General features: G+C 39.5%; 1 protein-coding gene and 1 non-coding gene across 2 annotated transcripts in view; one reads left to right on the top strand and one right to left on the bottom strand.

The window, feature by feature from the left end:
• PGM5 (phosphoglucomutase 5) overlaps positions 1–18,614 on the top strand; it is a 182,823-nt gene that overhangs the window by 90,276 nt on the left and 73,933 nt on the right. The gene's annotated exons all lie outside the window — the stretch shown is intronic.
• On the bottom strand, positions 11,209–11,407 carry LOC149449918 (U2 spliceosomal RNA). Its single transcript, XR_016315348.1, has one exon. It is a non-coding gene; the product is annotated as a U2 spliceosomal RNA (small nuclear RNA).

Consider the following 18,614-nt stretch of genomic DNA (forward strand, 5'->3'; position numbering starts at 1 on the left):
TGCCTCTACATTGGCTCCATACTTGATAACTTTATTTAATGATGTTTTGCAGGGGGGTAAGTTCCCTGAGGAGATGTTATTGGCTAACATGTCTCTAATACCCAAGCCACAGAAGGACCACTGTTTGCCACAAAACTATAGACCAATCTCAGTCATGAATAATGATCTAAAGATATTTAGCCGTATTTTGGCGGACCGGTTGGCCCCTATTATCTCCTCTTTGGTCTCTCCAGACCAGTCGGGTTTTATTCCCGACAGATTTATTACAGATAACATTCGTCTCACTCTAAATGTTATTCAAGACGCCAATTTACATTCCAAAGAGGTTCTGTTGATGAGTTTGGATATAAACAAGGCCTTTGATAGTGTTCTTTGGCCCTACTTGTTCTCCTTGCTACAGAAAATGGGCTTTAGTGAGGGGTTTTTGGCAGGCATACATGCCCTGTATGACTCTCCTAAAACGAGAATTAGGCTTCCTGGCTGTAACTCTGACTTCTTTACATTGGGTAGAGGTACCCGCCAGGGCTGTCCTCTTTCACCCCTTTTATTTGCGCTGGTGTTGGAACCTTTGGCATTGGCGATTAAATCACATTCGGATATTTCTGGCTATTCATTATTAGTTTCACATTTTAAATTGAGCATGTATGCTGATGATGTTATGCTTTTTATTACTAACCCGTTGACTTCTTTACCTAACTTGTGTGCTGTATTGAACGATTTTGCCAAAGTGTCAGGTCTCACCGTTAATTTTACCAAATCTGTGGTCATGCCTGTTAATGTTCCTGACTCCCTAAGTGCATCTCTCCGTAGTTCTTTCCCATTTCGCTGGGTCAAGGACAGGATATCCTATCTGGGGATTAACCTCACTCCCAGATACTCGGATATATTTGCGGCTAATTATCCACCATGTGTATCGCGTCTCTCTACTCTACTGAAGATCTGGCACGGTTATCATATCTCCTTTCTGGGTAGAGTCACGGCGGTTAAAATGAATATTTTGCCCAAATTGCTTTATCTTTTTAGAGCACTTCCAGTTCTGGTCTCAAAAACCTTTTTGGATCATTTTCAGCGGACTATTAATAATTTTATTTGGGGAAATAAGCATCCACGTTTTGCCTCATCCATTTTGTATCGCTCGCAACGGTCGGGAGGTCTCGGTCTTCCTAACTTTTGGCTATATTATCTCTCGGCTCGCTTTGCGCAATTGTCACAATGGGCTACTATTAACTCTCAAATCCCGTGGATCAAGTTTGAGTCTCAGTCGATACGCCCTTTTTATTTACCGGGAATTTTATGGTCTAACATCTCCCCCCGATCGACTGTTTTTTATAACTCCATAGTGACTCACTCACTGACGCTTTGGTCCAAACACAAATCTAAATTGGGTTTAGTATCTTCTATTCCCCCAGGTGTGTCATTTTTTGGGGATCCTACTTTTGTTGTAGCCTTTTCTTCCCCTCATATGTTTCGTTGGTGGTATGATCGATCTTTTATCAGATTGTCTGATTTCCAAAGAGGAGGATCTTATATTACCTTTGATATGCTGCGCGTGTTGTTTGATGTTCCTCTTCGCGAGTACCTTCGTTATAGACAGATTAGGCACTTTTTTAAAGCGCACTTTGGCCTTGCCCCATCCTCTCCGATTTCCTTTTTTGAACGTGTCAGCCGTGACTCTCCCAGGGGTAGGGGTCTTATCTCAAATCTTTATCACCAATTTTTGATCTGTCTTTTTCATGCTCCCCCTTTGTACAGACGAAAATGGGAGGAGGATTGTGGCGTCACTTTTTCGGATGAGGATTGGGATTCCATGGTGGATAATATATGCAAGAGCTCTAGATCTCTTTCGGTTCGTGAGACGGCCCTTAAAGTTCTAACCAGATGGTATTATACCCCGTCAAGACTACATGTACTGTTTCCACAAACGTCCCCTCTATGTTTTCGGGGCTGTGACTGCACGGGTACTTTGGTTCATATATTTTGGGATTGCCCGACCATATCTTTGATCTGGCGTAGGATTTCTGAGGTCGCTACCTTATTGTCGGGCGCCCCGATACGATTGTCCATGCAGACCTGTTTGTTGGGGGCCCATATCCCAGGGGTCTCTGATGCCAATCTGAGATTGATACACACATTATGTATTGCCACTTTATGGTCTATTGCCCTACATTGGAGGTCCAATGTTGTACCCTTAGACTCCGTTTTACACAGAATTGACACTATAATGCTTATAGAACGCATTCATTATACCCTACTGGATAAGCTGCACTTATACGATAAAAAATGGGAGTCATGGAGAGATTGCAGACACTTATTACATGCTTAATAACATCCCCAGTAAAAGTTGGCTGGCATGTACTATTGACAGGTGTATCACCTAACCTATTTTGTCGTTTATGTACTGCATGCACTTGTAACTTCCTCTTTTTTTTCTTATCTTCTTTGTTATGTTAATATACCTTTATGTATTGTACTTTTCAAAAGTGCCTTGTTTTTGCTGACAATATCACTTTTAAAATGTGCTGTTGTTCTACTGTCTACTCTTGTACAATAAAATCGTTTGTAAACAAAAAAAAATATTAATTTATTCTGCTCATTTAAATGAATGAACGCTCAAGCGATAAACCAGCCTAGCGTTTAGGTGCATTTAGGCTAGTTTACACATGTTTAGGCATGTGGGGCATATTTTCTGCCCAAAAGCTCCTCTTATGAACACGATTTTGGTACGTTTAGATTTTTGCCCCCAAACACTCTTACCTCTAAATGCTTGTAAAGGTCTATGTATGCATGAACACATAGGCTAACATAGAGGGGTGCTCAGAGGGAGGAAAAAAATATCAAACGCCTGTAAAACTGGTATTTCTTAGCTGCAGTGTGCATGAGGTCTAATAAAGGAGGTGTATTACTGGCCAGATAACCAGGTGAAAACAGAGGGGAAAAAAATCTAAAACAAAAACTGATGCAGCCACCACATCCAACGATTGGTAAGCTGCAAAATATTACATTTTTGGGTTTGGGTTTAATATCACTTTAAGCCATACCACAAAAGTGAATTAGATACCTTTAAATCTTTTTTTAACACTGGCGTAAGACAGTTATATGGAAGTGGTGAAGGTGAAATATCACAGTGAAGGGTAATTTTGGAACAAAAAATTTCGCAAATTGCTCCAAAGTTATTTAAATGGTGTAAATTGCTACAATACACATGGCATGAAGTACAAATTGGTACAACAGTCCCTGCAACATCTGCTTCACAACAGCTAGCACAGTCAGAGTGGTGGGGGCAACAGGAGTGAAAGTATGGCTGGACCTTCGACGAGTACAAGTCTGAAGTGATGGAATTGCTAGAGGATTTTATTAGGAAAGCATTTATAACCCTTACAAACAGAGGATAAATGTGTGCAACTGAATGAAGGAATTCAACCCAATAACATTTGATTTTGCCCTTATTCATACAGAACCAATGTATATGCAGTTTCACAAGATTAATAGCTTTTAAATTTTTTTTATAAATATATTCCATAGTTATCTACTGTATATAAAAACAAACAAAACCCCCAACAAAAATTTCCACAAAATTTGCACATTTTTTATTTGTTACAGATAAATGTATTCATGTATAAGTCACAAATATTAGAACAATTATGCAAGACTGTTTTCAATCACATTATTTATACTATAACAAGTATAATAACGGTTACAAGAATCTGCCTGGTCAGTATTGGTGCAGTGTGTGCAAAAAAAGGTGCATTTAAATTTGGCGCACAGCTTTCTTACATTTTATTATTATTATTATTATACAGTATTTATAAAGCGCCAATAGTTTGCTCAGCGCTGTACATTACAAAGGGGGACAGAACATGTGAAAAAACAATACCAATACAATGCAAAACATGAGGGGATTGAGGGCCCTGCTCTTTCGAGCTTACAATCTAGGAGGGAGGGGATAGTGGTACAGGAGGAGATAGCTGTGGGGGATGGAGTGGTAGGAAGAGTGGAGGAGGTCGGCAAGTTAGCAGGGGGTGGGGTAGGCTTCCCTGAAGACATGGGTTTTCATGGTGCGCCTAAAGGAGAGGAGAGTAGGTGATAATCTGATGGGTTGGGGCAGGGAGTTCCAGAGGATGGGTGACACCCTGGAGAAGTCCTGGAGGCGGGCATGGGAGGAGGAGACCAGGGAACTAGAGAGAAGGAGGTCTTGTGAGGAGCGGAGTGTGTGTGCTGGGCGGTACTTGGATATTAGGTCAGTGATGTAGTTCGGGGCAGTATGGTGGACAGCTTTGTATGTCAGTGTTAGGATTTTGAATTTGATCCGTTGCGCAATCGGAAGCCAGTGGAGGGATTGGCAGAGGGGAGTGGCGGAAACGGAGCGGTTGGAAAGGTGAATGAGTCTGGCAGCCGTATTCAGGATGGACTGAAGCGGGGATAGCCAGCGGCGAGGCAGGTCAGTGAGGAGGGAGTTGCAGTAGTCGAGTCGTGATATGATGAGGGAGTGGTTGAGCTGTTTAGTGGTTTCTGGAGTTAGGAACGTACGGATTTTGGCGATGTTGCGGAGGTGGAGTCTGCACGAGTTTGTTAAAGATTGGACTTGGAGCTGGAAGGATAGGTTGGAGTCCAGAATGACACCAAGTACTCTGGCCTGCGGGGCGGGTTTGATAGTAGCGTTGTTCGATGTGATGGAGAAGTCAATGGGGGGTGGTGTCCGGGCTGGGGGGAAGACAAGAAACCTCGGTTTTGGAGAGGTTCAGTTTAAGGAAGTGGAGCGACATTTGGCACAGAAACTGCACTAATGGCATAAATAGCATGAAATGTTGTGCGAATAGTGACATTTCACTTTCCAGCACAGTTGTCGCAGTCGCACATGAAATATCTTGCAGATAAGTAGGTCATAACCAGGTTGCCCATGATATCTGCACCAGAATGCACATACAATGATAACTTTCTTCCTCATATGTTTCTCTTATGAATACGGCCTGCTGCCAAATTCCTTTCCTGTTTTTAAGGTAAGAGAATACACATGAACTATAGAAATTGTTATTGGTAGTACTGAAAATTACAATTCCATGTAAACCTTTTACAATTCTGGTTTGATGTCTACAGCGATAGGCTTATTTTATTTTTTAATATTTACAGTAGTTAATGCAGAGATTTATTTCAGATATGTATTTGTACATATTGTTTAATGTGATAGTTGTTTGTATGATCATGCTGTACTAACCATTTTATTCTTGCAGCATTATGCAAGAAATGATTAAACAATTACATGCTTTATGGCAGTGGATTAGTTTATACATGTAGGGTATGTACACAAAAACTAATAGTCACTGGCCATGAAAAATGGTCTTAAGGTCAGTTTATTTTGTATTAACAAGCATAAGCTTTGCAATCTAACATATGTATAGAAAGCTTAACCTTAAAAACACTGAAAACCGATAGGGAGAAGAGTCTGACTATATTATATATAATGCTGATATGGATAATTCTAAAATGCTGTACATCATTTCATTAGAAATAATAGTAGTTCTGACTAATTATAAAGTTATTTGGGAAATATCCTTTGTGATTTTTATCATATTTTCACCAAGATAAAAACAATAAAAAGCAATATATAAATATGTTGTTTTTCTGTTTTTTTGCCAATAATTTTACACCATCAGACCTAATGTGATTTAGTAAAAATAGAAAAGGAATTTTCTTTAAGATGGTGACACAACCAGCCATGTGAATCTTTAACGAAAGCAAAAGCTGGGCAGCACAGTGGCTAAATGGTTAGCACTTCTACCTGGTAGTACTAGGGATGTTGGTTCAAATCCCAACCTATAGCACCACCTGCCTGGAGTTTGCATGTTCTCCCTGTGCCTGTGTGGGTTTCCTCTGGGTATTCTGGTTTCCTCCCAAACTCCAAAGACATGCAGGTAGGTTAATTGGCTCCTGTCTAAATTGGCCCTGGTATGTGTATGTATGAATGTGAGTTAGGGACCTTAGATTGTGTGCTCTTTGGGGGTTAGGGACTGATGTGAATGTACAATATATATGTGTAAATTGATGATGCTATATAAGTACCATAATTAATAAAAGCAGGCTACATTTATCTCTGAAAAGGCTATTTCTTTGAAAGCCATTATAAACAGGTTGCTGATAGCATTGCAGTGCCTTTGCTAACCAATTGGGTCAAATAAATTAATGCAAAATCATCTAGGTATCCTCTGCTTTAGTAACTTACACTACCAGTGTTTTCATTTTCAATTTATCTTATATACAAGGTAAGGTAGGTATTTTTCCCACTGACTGCAAATGTAGGTAATTATTTCCAGACCATTAGTATAAGGTGGACCTTCTGGCTTATCTTGTAAGTAGTCACTATATTCCCTATCAATGTAAGCAAGCACTTCATTGACACCCAATGTAAGGGGCACGTTTCCATTTTCTTATTTTATTTATTTCAGGTACTTATATAGCACCTTCTATTTACACAGCACTTTACATATATATTACACATTCACATCAGTCCCTAATGCTCAAGGGGTGTACAATCTAAGGTCCCTAACTAACATTCATACATACACATACTAGGGACAATTTAGACAGGATCCAATTTACCTACCAGCATGTCTTTGGAGTGTGGGAGGAAACCAGAGTACCTGGAGGAAACCCACACAGGCAGAACATACAAACTCCAGGCAGGTGGTGCCGTGGCTGGGATTCAAACCAACGACCCTAGTACTGCCAGGCAGAACTGCTAACCACTAAGCCACTGTGCTGCCCTATTTTCTTGTTTTAACTCTAACATAACCCCTTTTATCACTCTTTACATAACCTGTCACATAAGTAGCGTCATCTTAGAACTGCAATCTCTCTTGATAGAACAATGACACCAATGCAAAGGATGCTAGCAAGGGGTTTTTTTGTATTTTATTTTTTATTTTTGCACATTACTTGAAACAAGTAGCATCATCTTAGAACTGCAATCTCTCTTGAAAGTCCAATGACACCAATGCAAAGGATGCTAGCATGGGTTTTTTTTATATTGTATTTTTCATTTTTACACATTACATGAAACATGAATGTACAGATGGAATCATTCATCCATTGCCACTAAATGCTGTGATATTGATGATTCTCTTTTGCTACCATATTTTGTTATATTGTCGTCTTTGCCTTCCAAATTGTTGTTTTTGTTTAACCGAAAACTAATAAAAAACTAATTATTCCTAAAGTCCAGTACTTAGAAACTGATGTTTTATAACTAGTATGTGATTTCCTAAAGAATTTCCTGATAGAGTCACTGAATAATGCTTGTATTTTACACTTGATTGCTTCCTTTGAAACAAGTAAATATACAACATGGCATCTGTTATTTGTCAGAGTGAACAGTTTATTGAGCATATATTCAAATTAAAGTAAGAGCAGCCATAACTCACATGTATAGCATAGTTCATATACAGAAGAAGAGCTTTGGTCTACAGAGGCTGCGATGCAAAATTACTTCATAAGTACTAAAGACTTCTTATACTGGGAATTATTGAGACCAGGAGCGGACTGACCATTTGGAAACTCGGGCACTGCCCGAGGGCCGGGGGTCAGTGGGGGCCCCATGAGATGCCCCTGGTACCTTTTTCATAGGCTTTTTTGAGTTTTGGCAAGAACACAGGGGCCCCATGATCCCCATTTCCCTGGGGGCCCCATGAGTTGTCAGTCCGCCCCTGATTGAGACTGTATTAAAGTGATATTTACAGGTGTAGGAAATGTCATAAATCACATCTAAAGCTATTATATTTTGTTGTCCTTTGTAATGCAAAATAATTAAATGAAAAATCACTAACAGCGTGGAAAGTGGACAAAATTATGTGAAAAAATTCACTAACATGATAGAAAGTGGCAAAAATTTTGTGAAAAAAATCACTAATATGACAGAAAGCTGACAATATTATGTTACAAAATCACTAACTTGGCAGAAAGTGGCCAAAAGAATTACATTTCTATTATCAGCAGTGCTAATGTGATATGTAGAGAGTTGCATACAAAACAATTCTGATTCAAGATTAAACATTTAAGAAAAAAAAAAAGAAATGCTTTGTCTATGGACAAGCCTGTTTGCATAGTATAAGGACCCACAATCTGCAGTTTCTGTAACCTAGGAGGGTTACAGAGATTAGTGTGCTAACAAATGCAACATGGGATTAAAGGATGATTTAGATAAGATGTTTCAAAGGTCAGCTAATGAAATATTGGGTGCCTGAAATATGCTGAATACACTTACGCTTATGTTGAGGATAAATCAGCTGCTGACAGGAAACATCTGCTTCTACTTGCTCCAACATCCACACAGCTGATGAAAGCTGAGGACCTTCATTTGGATGGGAACTACCCCGCAATGACAATACTGCTTCCCAGAACCAGAGCAGACTTTGTTTACTCAAAAGAAGGGAACAAACAGCCCTTATTATTTTGAATAGATATAAACTTAAACTTAGCATAGATCTTAGAAGCATTTGGATGTGTATATTGGGCTCAACCATCCTCAGGCTCAAGAATTGGCTGGAGGTTTAATGAACAGCTGCACTCTTCTTTGTAAAGTATACCTGTTCATGTAAATTAAAAGGGTGGAGATGGAAATGTATGGCCCTGGCTGCTGCTGGAACAGTAGTAAAGGAGGAAGATTTTCTAACCCGCTTAACCCTGTGAGAGCAGCTGGCCAGGCAGGAATGGGAGCTCCGCACTGACATTAATTCATCATATATTTTCTGAATAAAAACAGATGGAATGGGTGGCTGTCATCCAATCACGCTAAGAGCAACATATTTTTCAGGAACTGCTGAGTACTCTACAGGGGCGGACTGACAACTCATGGGGCCCCCGGGCAATAGGGGATCATGGGGCCCCTGTGTCCTTGCCCAAACTCAAAAAAGCCTATGAAAAAGTTACCAGGGGCATCTCATGGGGCCCCCTACTGATCTCGGGCCCTCGGGCAGTGCCGAGTTTCCAAATGGTCAGTCCACCCCTGGTACTCTATTAACTTGCAAGGTTTGCTTCAGGAAAAGGGGCGAGCAGGAGAATAGTGCAGGCAGACAACCGCCTATCTTAGTGAAGAACAATGATCATTGCAGGTTTTCTGACCTGTTTGTCTGCTGTTCCTCTAAGCACTGGTCACTAATGGGCATCTCTCAATATTTTCATATCAGTGCACTTTGGACTGATCCAAAGCACATTGATAGGTATGTAAGGCACCGGAGTGTGCCTGATTTACAGTACTATGGTTAGTTTTCATTTTTCCAGAAGAAAAGTTTGTTTTAAGTGTTGAGCACAATAGAACATTTTTATTAAAGCAGGTGCTTACATGTTTCATATTTATCACAAATCCCAAATATTATTGGTGTATTTCCCATTTTAGGATAGTGGGTGGAATCATGTAAATCTCCCTTTTGGGCTCTTGGGGCTGCTTTGCATCCTGAACTGCTGAAGTGCAGTTCTGGATGCACATCAGCAGTTCTGGATGCAAAGCTGATGTGCAGAATAGAAAAAATGGCTTCTATGTATTAGCTCTTAGTTTCACTATACCAGTGCAAAGTAAAGTAGGAACTATTTAAAAGAGAAGGTGTCTACATGTCTCACCTCTATTAAAAATCCCCAAATATGGGGTTTATTCTTTATTTTAGGATAGTGAGAGGATCCATGTAGATCCTCCTGGGACAAATGCATATGCATAACTTCTGGTTTACAAGCTTTTTGCTATCATCATCACAATGTACAAAAATTGGTTACCAACGCAAAGCACAGTAGAGCCTTCTCAAAACAAAAGGTACCTACACTGCAATCAAAATTTCCATCAATTTCAGAATTCAAGAAGGCGCTACAGTGCTTTTGCACTGGTAAATTAAAATGATGGTTTCTTTTGGCCCATGTTTCCACAACTTGACAGCTAATATTTTCTGTAAGTATTGAAACAGTATTCAGCTGATAGTGGTCTGAGGCAAATGGCAGGACAGAAAAAAAGGCACATGCAATGGGGTTGATTTACTCATGCAAATAGGCTGTTTACTTTGCAAGGGAAGTTGCGCATTGCAAATGAATTTGCCCAAGTGCTTGGTGAATAAGAATAAACGCTGCTGACTTCCATCATCCAATCATATGCAAGCTAGAAATGTTGTGTTTTTTTTTTCCTTGCACATGACTCTGGGTATTCTTTGCAGAGTGAAACTTTTCCACATTCACTAAGCTTTGGGGCAAATTCCCTTGCAAAGTGCAAATTCCTTTACAAGTGAACTTTGAGAACACAAGACTTGAGAACGCCCTGTGGGGGGGGGGGGCAAAACGCATTGACGCACTTCCAGTCCGCCGTCATTCTGGTTCACGTCATTTCCGGTGATTGGAACGCACGCCGGGGGGTGCGTTCCAAGTGGCCATCTTAGAGGTGGAAGGCTGTTTCATCCTCTTCAACTCAACAGAATCGTGAGATCCCTGTTTTCAAACTTTGGAGCGTGGATACATTTAAGCCATTTAAGGCTATTAAACAAGGCTTTCTATTTTATTCTATCATGTGAGTGACCTGGTTTTGTCTTTACATTTAATACCAATTTGGCAGTATTACACTATGTAGTTTCTTTTTCTTTGCACCATTGAGGAGCTCATGGAGGAGTAAGGTGAAGGCAAGCAATATATCCATTCAGGGTGGAAAAGAAGATTTGATCTTTTTGGAGGGGGTATAGGATCCCTTATATCCTATAAGCCTCATTACTCACCTTTATCTGGTGAGTGCGGTTGATATTATTTATCACGTGGTGGAAGGTGGAAGCATATTTTGAATAATTTACACATTCATCTCACTGGGAATAAGGACTTTTATTTACATGGACATTTGATTTATTGTTTGTTCACTTATATATTGTATATTTGGAGGTTTTTTGTTTGCGCTGTTTTTTTTGTTGTCATGAATTTAAGTTGGGTTCCCCCTTTATTTTCTATATTCAACTGCTTTATGCTGCCCCAATGGCAAGAATTAAAATCAATAACACTCTTTCAGAGGCCTTCCCCCTACACCGTGGGACCAGGCAAGGGTGCCCCCTCTCACCCTTACTTTCTGCTTTGGCATTAGAGACTGTGGTAGTTATGGTTCGAGAATCTCTGGATATAGTGGGGTTCCGATGGGGAGATAGGGAGGATAAAATTTCTCTCTATGCAGACGACACTTTGTTACGCATAGCAGCACAGTTGCTAAATGGTTAGCACTTCCGTCTGGCAGTACTAAGGTCGTTGGTATGAATCCCAACCATGGCACCACCTGCCTGGAGTTTGCTTGTTCTCCATGTGCCTGCGTGGGTTTCCTCCAGGTACTCCGGTTTCCTCCCACACTCCAAAGACATGCTGATAAGAACAGATACTACACTTGATCTTAGTCAAAAGGCCGAGAAGCGATCAAAGACATGCTGATAGTTGAATTGGATCCTGTCTAAATTGGCCCTGGTATGTGTATGTATGAATGTAAGTTAGGGACCTTAGATTGTAAGCTCCTTGAGGACAGGTACTGATGTGAATGTACAATACTGTATATATGTAAAATTCTGTGTAAACTGTCGATGCTATATAAGTACTAAATAATAAATTTACTCATTGCTTGTAGGGAGCCCTGATAATCAGCAAAAAGATTGTTTTCTGACAGTGAGGACAATGAGTGGGCCTGAGTATATGATTGTGAATGTGACTCTGAAAAATGAGGCACCTGTAAGAACTGAAATATACTGACACTCAGATAATGACACAACCCCACCTGACTGGCTGTGGGAAAGCTCTAGAAGAAACAAGAGAGTACACATTTATGCAAAGGAAAACCTTCAAACAAAAATCAAGAATTAAAATTGGAGCAAACATGTTTATGTTACCCAACACAAGTTTGCAGAACTCCCCACTGATTGATTTGGCATTATCAAGGTGAAATTTCTGTTTGGACTAATTAGTACACTCCTCTCTAATGAAAAATAATTTTAAATATAGGAACTACAGCTTTATGGGAAAACCCTCTAAAGATGACATATGTCAGCTTTAGTGAGAAAAAAAACACAATATGGTAACTTGTGGTTTCTTTTTTCTGAAAAAGGAAAAGATCCTCTGAGAGCCATAAATTGATTTTCCATTACATTAGATGACATTGATCTATGAAACGCAATAAATAAAATGTGGAGTAGATACTTTACAGATGAATTGTAACTTAATAGTCAAACGTAGAACATTAGTCAAGGAGCTTTCACAGAAGCGATTGGAGGATCTCACACCTGGCAATTCTTGAACAGTCAGTATTTTATATAACTGTTTTAATTGTTTCTATAGCAAAATAGCATTTTACAAATAAACGATGTAAAACTAAAACCTAGCCAGTAAAATCAAAACAAAGCCGAAAAAAATCTTTAAAAACTTGACCTCTTACCGTGAACGTCTTACTAATTTGAACACATTTGTTCTGATGAACTTTGCTCCACCAAACTAATTACTACTATAAGTACCCATAGAGCTGATCTCATTTCACTTCCTCACTTTATGCTAATAAATGGCTCTTGGATTTCCCTCCCTCTAAAACCAGCACTGTTCGCAGTTATGGCTGGACATCTCTCGGGAGTCGGCATATAATGTGCTAACTATAACATTACATCTCAAGAGTTGGTGAACAAGTGGATAACACGTTGGTATCTGACCCCATCCAAAGTAGCTAATTTTTATCCAACTGCCTTAGCATCTTGTATGCCACCTCCTGAGAAGTAATGTTAACACATTGGCATCTTGTTCTGTCTAATAGAGTGTGTCTAGTAGAGCATTTTTATTCAACATTACTTCTCAGGAGTTTCCATATACTGTAAAATGCAAACATATTGGTTTCTAATAGCTCATTTTTATCACATTGCTTCCAATAAGTTCTTTCAGGGTGACAAAGAGGTTAGCAATGTTGAGTATATTTGGTGTACACGTCCCTTCATCACCACATTGTAATCTAAAGTATTTTGTTTCATACATACCATATTCCATATGAGAATACAAGGCAAGCCAATACATACTCTCCACTCCTCACAAGACCTCCTACTCTCTAGTTCCCTGGTCTCCTCCTCCCATGCCCGTCTCCAGGACTTCTCCAGGGCTTCCCCAGTCCTCTGGAACTCACTACCCCAATCCATCAGACTTTCACCTACCCTCCTCACCTTTAGGCGCACCCTGAAAACCCATCTCTTCAGGGAAGCCTACCCCACCCTCACCTAATTGCTGATCTCCTCCACTCTTCCTACCACTCCATCCCCCACAGCTATTTCCTCCTGTACCACTATCCCCTCCCTCTTAGATTGTAAGCTCCAAGGAGCAGGGCCCTCAAACCCCTCGTGTATTATTGTATTGTTACTGTGCTGTCTCGTGTACTGTCTCCCATTATAATGTACAGCGCTGAGAAAACTGTTGGCGCTATATAAATACTGTATAATAATAATAACCCATGGATAGCTCTGGTACATGATCAGATAGACAGTTTATTTAAATACCAACACAAATTGATTATGTTTACCATACTAGCTTCAAAACAAACTATGGCCTCAGCAGAGAAATTGCAATGCTTTCCCTTCCATGGGGTAAAAAACCCATCTTCATGGTTTTATGACTAACAAGAACTTTATTTAGCAATCTATCAGCTACCCATGACAAATTTCTTAAGATTTGGGCCCCCTATAATGTACCTACCCTGTAAAATAATTGCTAAGAGAATTCATGGAAAAAGTCGGTTATGAGTGACGGTCCACGCAATTGCCAAGGGTCGGATACGACTGAATGGATAGATAGATAGATAGATAGATAGATAGATAGATAGATAGATAGATAGATACAGTAGATAGATAGATAGATAATTTACTCTATAACTTCTCTTAAAGGCTAACCAGCAGTTTGACTCGCAGCGACTTCCTTCAATTTTCGCACTTCTCCATGTGTTCTTCTGCTCCCTTTCACCTTCCATCCCCTCCTTCTCCTCTTTCTAAGCTTTGTTTAGTTTTCATCCTAATGCCTTTTGTCTTTTGATTTATGTTATTCCTCTCCAAATCTACCATATCTACCATATTGTATCTTCCCTGTTACCATTCGATCACTATTAGTTGGTAGTTTATTGGTTACAGAAACATGAGGCCACATTCCATGAGCTCTTCTGTCATTTTTCTCACAGTATAAAGATGTGACTTCTGTGCTGTGATCCCTGCATATTTCATAGACTCTTGTGCCTTTTTTGTATTCAACCTAGGCCAATGTCATTGGCCTTTTTTGTATTCACCTAGGTCAATGTTTTGCTCCTTTCTACTGTATGCTTTGTTGATTTTGATAATTAAGTGTTCTTGCATGGCAAGACCACTTACTGTTATCTCACATATATATTCTTATTATTATAGCCAAATTTATCACCCTAACTCCTCCCACAGTTTTTACACTACATTGACAGTAATATACCGAAACGTGCAGATTGTTCCCGATTGGTGTGCTATTACTTTGTGGAATGTTTTGCCAAATGGTTCATGAGTGGGAGCTGACAAAAACTAGAGTGTGAGCTGAAAAATCAGGACATGATTTCTAAACTGCCATCACTCCCTCATTTTCAAGCCCACCTACAAAAATCTTATATCAAAACATTCAGCTATCCCTGCTGCCACTAAAAATGTCCACGGCTAAGCCATAGTCCTGATAGTTTTCACAATATGACCATTTGTTTGCAACTCACACCGCCCATTGACATTCATTGAAACTCCACTCTAGCCACCTCACATTCGAAGGGCAATTTCTAAACTGTGACTGTGCCTTCATTTTTATTATTTCAGAGATATACTATGTATAAAAATGTAGGTCTGGGTCTTGTGATTCTCACAATATAAAGCCCTTCGGTGTAGGATTTATAATTTTTAAAGTACAACCGTTTGAATATGGCAACCGCCAGTGAAGTGAGCAAGTTGGAGCAGTTTATTTTTAACCGCTCTTCTCTGCCCTTGCTGTAGAGTGAGTTGCCATAGGAACCCAGGTGTGTGAGCAGGCAGCAGAGTGACAAAAGCTAGAGTGTGAGTTGTAGACTACTGGTGGAGGCAAGAACACTTCACACAATTTCCCCAGAAATTGCAGCTTTTCTAGTTCAAGCATATAATTTCAGTTTCTAAGGCAAATAGCAGTGTAAATTTGTTTAGATGCTATGAGCTAAACTGCACCCTTCTGATGTTTGTTTCTTTACTTAAAACTTAACTCTGGATTCTGCACTTGTACACCCCCCCCCCTCATTCCACCCTTTCCAAATTAAAAGTTTTTTTGTTTTTTAAATCTTAAACCCCTAAATATTCAGATAATTCCATGGTCATATAAGCTGGGTTCTGAGTCTTCTTTCTTCTGGACTGCAGAGAGGGAATATCCTTCTTCAGGTGTCAATGCCACTACATATGTGACTTGGGCATTTCCAAGTGGCTGTCCATTGGTGGGGTCCTCATACACTCCAAGAGACTCCAGCAGTATGCTGGAGTCATGACAAGAGGTGGCAATAAAACTAAATAGCATCACTGGATCACTTATCTTCACAAGCAGAAAAGACCTAGCAGAGGGTTAAGTTACGCCAGAACAAAATGGCGTTTGGGGTTTTTTCTAATATTTGAGAAGGGATGGAAGGGACTAGGGATCAGTTTAGTTTATATGAAGAAGGATTCAAAGCTACTGGATCAGCATGATTCCTGAGAATATGGATCAGCAATGTCAGCCTGCATTTCCCCACTGTCCTCTAGGTTTTTTTTTTCTCTGACTATTTAATAGGATTAAAAAGTGAGCTTTAATATCTTTATGTAGTTAAGCTCTCATTTTGTTTGTTCAATGCTAATAAAATTATAATTGAAAATGAACTTTGCTAGCTTTGTTTTGTTTGGTAACTAATGATGCAGGTGCTCAATTAACATTAATGACACAGTTATATATAGTCCTTCTTTTGCTGCCAAAATATTGTAACATCTTGTCCTTTGTCTTAAAAGAACACAAAGAAATAATACTAGTCACAAACATTCAACAGCAAGTGTCCTTTAGAGACCAAGCTGCAGATGTCATTGTTTTAATAACAGTAACATCTCTGCACCTGGGGGTCACATGTTAAGTAGCACACGCTATGGGAAAACAATATGGTACAGTAGCCTGCCCTTTATTAAGTGCTACTCATTGTAAATTAGTTAAGGGTTGCTAAGTGATGGGAAAGTAACAACAAAAACAGAGAAATAATGCACTCATTCTCAGACTAGGCATGTCAACTATGAAACCCCAGCCAGCTTCAGTAACAAAGACAATGGGAAGTGAACCACACAAGGGAGGATTTGCAAATCATTTGCATATACAGATGCAGGTCCACTGTGAATTTGTCTCACTACATGAAGACATATTAATTTATTAAGTACTTGGTATTACTACATCATGTGTCATTTGTGTACATTTTTTCCACTATTGGTTCCTATAGTTCATTTAGTGTACAACACTACAGAAATGATTCTTTTTGTGCAAGAACATTTCATGCAATGTGGAAAATGTTCCCCGGAAAGGTAAAAAATCCATAACCTTGATTGAGACTTTATTGGTACCAGACTAAGGGCTTGTTCACACTTGACTTCTTCCCAAATGCCCCTATAATGTTAGACAGGTGTTAGGCATTTTACAAGCATTAAAAAAGCTCCCCAAGCATCCTATGCGCGGTTTTAAGGCGTTTTATAGACATTTTACAAGTGTTAAAACCGCACCACAAATGCCTATAATGAACTTAATGGTATTAATGGCCCGCAAACGGCTTGCAAACACCTCACAAATGCCTGCCAGGTGTTTGAAGAGAGTCACCATAGACCTGAATGGGAGGCATTGAAAGGCTTCAACTCCTCCCAACTCAACTTGAGGCGTCAATTTTGATGCAACGCTAACACTTCAGTGTGTTCTGTTGGTTCTGGCCAGCTCAGTGGATTGCTTAAAAAAAGGCCTGGATTCTTTCTTAGATACACAGAATATAACTGGATACTAACATTTATAGGTAAAGTTGATCCAGGGAATATCCGATTGCCTCTTGGGGGATCAGGAAGGAATGTTTTCCCCTGCAGGAGCAAATTGGATCATGCTTTGAGGGTTTTTTTGCCTTCCTCTGGATCAACTGTGGGTATAGGATTATAACTTTTTTTTTTTATGGTTGAACTGGATGGACTTTGTCTTTTTTCAGCCAGACTAACTATGTAACTATGTAACTGTGTGCTGACATGTGTATCATTTTCATATGCGTTTGAGGAGCTTTAAAAACACCCTTCAAACGCCTGCTTATCAATATACAGTAATATGTTTCTAATTATTGATTATTAAATAATAATATGTAGGAAAACTCCAGTTTTGTTGTGATGGTATACCAGATCACTCAAACAAGTCAGATTTAATCCCATATCACCAATGGGATCTGCACTCGAGCACACACGTCTCATTATTCAGTATCCATATCTCTAATCTGCAGTCAGCAAAAACCAAACTAAATTCATTTTTAGCTGCAATCTGAAATATAATTAGCTAAAAGGGTTTATTGCGCACTGCCTTAGCAAATAAACTTCCTTCTTCAGGCTTTAAATTATGGTAATTACAAATACCTACATCAGTGAGATTCAGATTCCCGTGACCGGATTTGCAGTGAATCCCGCAGGTTTTCATTTAATTTGAGGATATATTAAAGGATAAGTTCATCTTAAAAATAAAATAAATAAATGCACATCTTGTGCATTTATTATTATTTTTATTAGAAGCCTGTGAAGCATTGCAAATCACGGGGGCAATCTTAGGCTCCTGCAGACTGTCATGGTGACTGTGTGCCTGCCCTTCATATGGGCTGGCAGTTACTGAATGACAGGAAGGATCAATAAACTACCTAGAGCACTCGTCAACGCCCTGGTATTTCATTGAGAACTACAAGCTGTTAGCCGACAGTAGTTGCAGTTCTCCCATTCACAGAACTCTGTGAATGTTTTTTTTTAAATTGTGACAGTGGGTGCTTTGGAGGTGTGGGGGCTGCTCAGATAATAACATGTTACATATTACACTGTAAATATGGATGCAACATGTAACGTTACTAAAGGTGAATGTATCCTTTTAATGTGGCTATGCCTTTGCCCTGTATCTCTAGTTCATTTCAGCCTAGTTTTGCTCATGGAGGCTGCCCTGCTGCAGGCCATATTTTAAACTGCTTTATCTTATGAAGTCTATTAATTCTTAATGAGATTTTAATAGAAATTGGCCAGCTGCAGGACAGTTTTACATCAATAAGGGCTCATGTACACAGGACGTTTGGAAAACTCTTCTGAACGATGGAAACTGACTGCTGGAAAACGTAGGTTAAAAAACGTCAGTTTAGCCACTTTTGAATACCGCGTTTATGCGCGTTTATATGCGTTTGTGTTTAGAAGCTTTTTTAAAAGATAACCTCAGGAGACCCTCCCAAATGCTCAGAATGCCCTTTAGTAGTAAAAAATTTACTATTTCAGATTTTTTGAGAGGAATAGAGAGAGCAGAAGCAGAGAGAGCAGTATATGTGTTGAGATGACCTGTCTTTTCTGGTTGTATTCACTATGGATCCCATCATGAGC

Source organism: Staurois parvus, unplaced genomic scaffold, assembly GCF_062004578.1.
Source record: "Staurois parvus isolate SC_StPar_1 unplaced genomic scaffold, SC_StPar_1.0 ptg000596l, whole genome shotgun sequence".
NCBI classification, from domain to species: Eukaryota; Metazoa; Chordata; class Amphibia; order Anura; family Ranidae; genus Staurois; species Staurois parvus.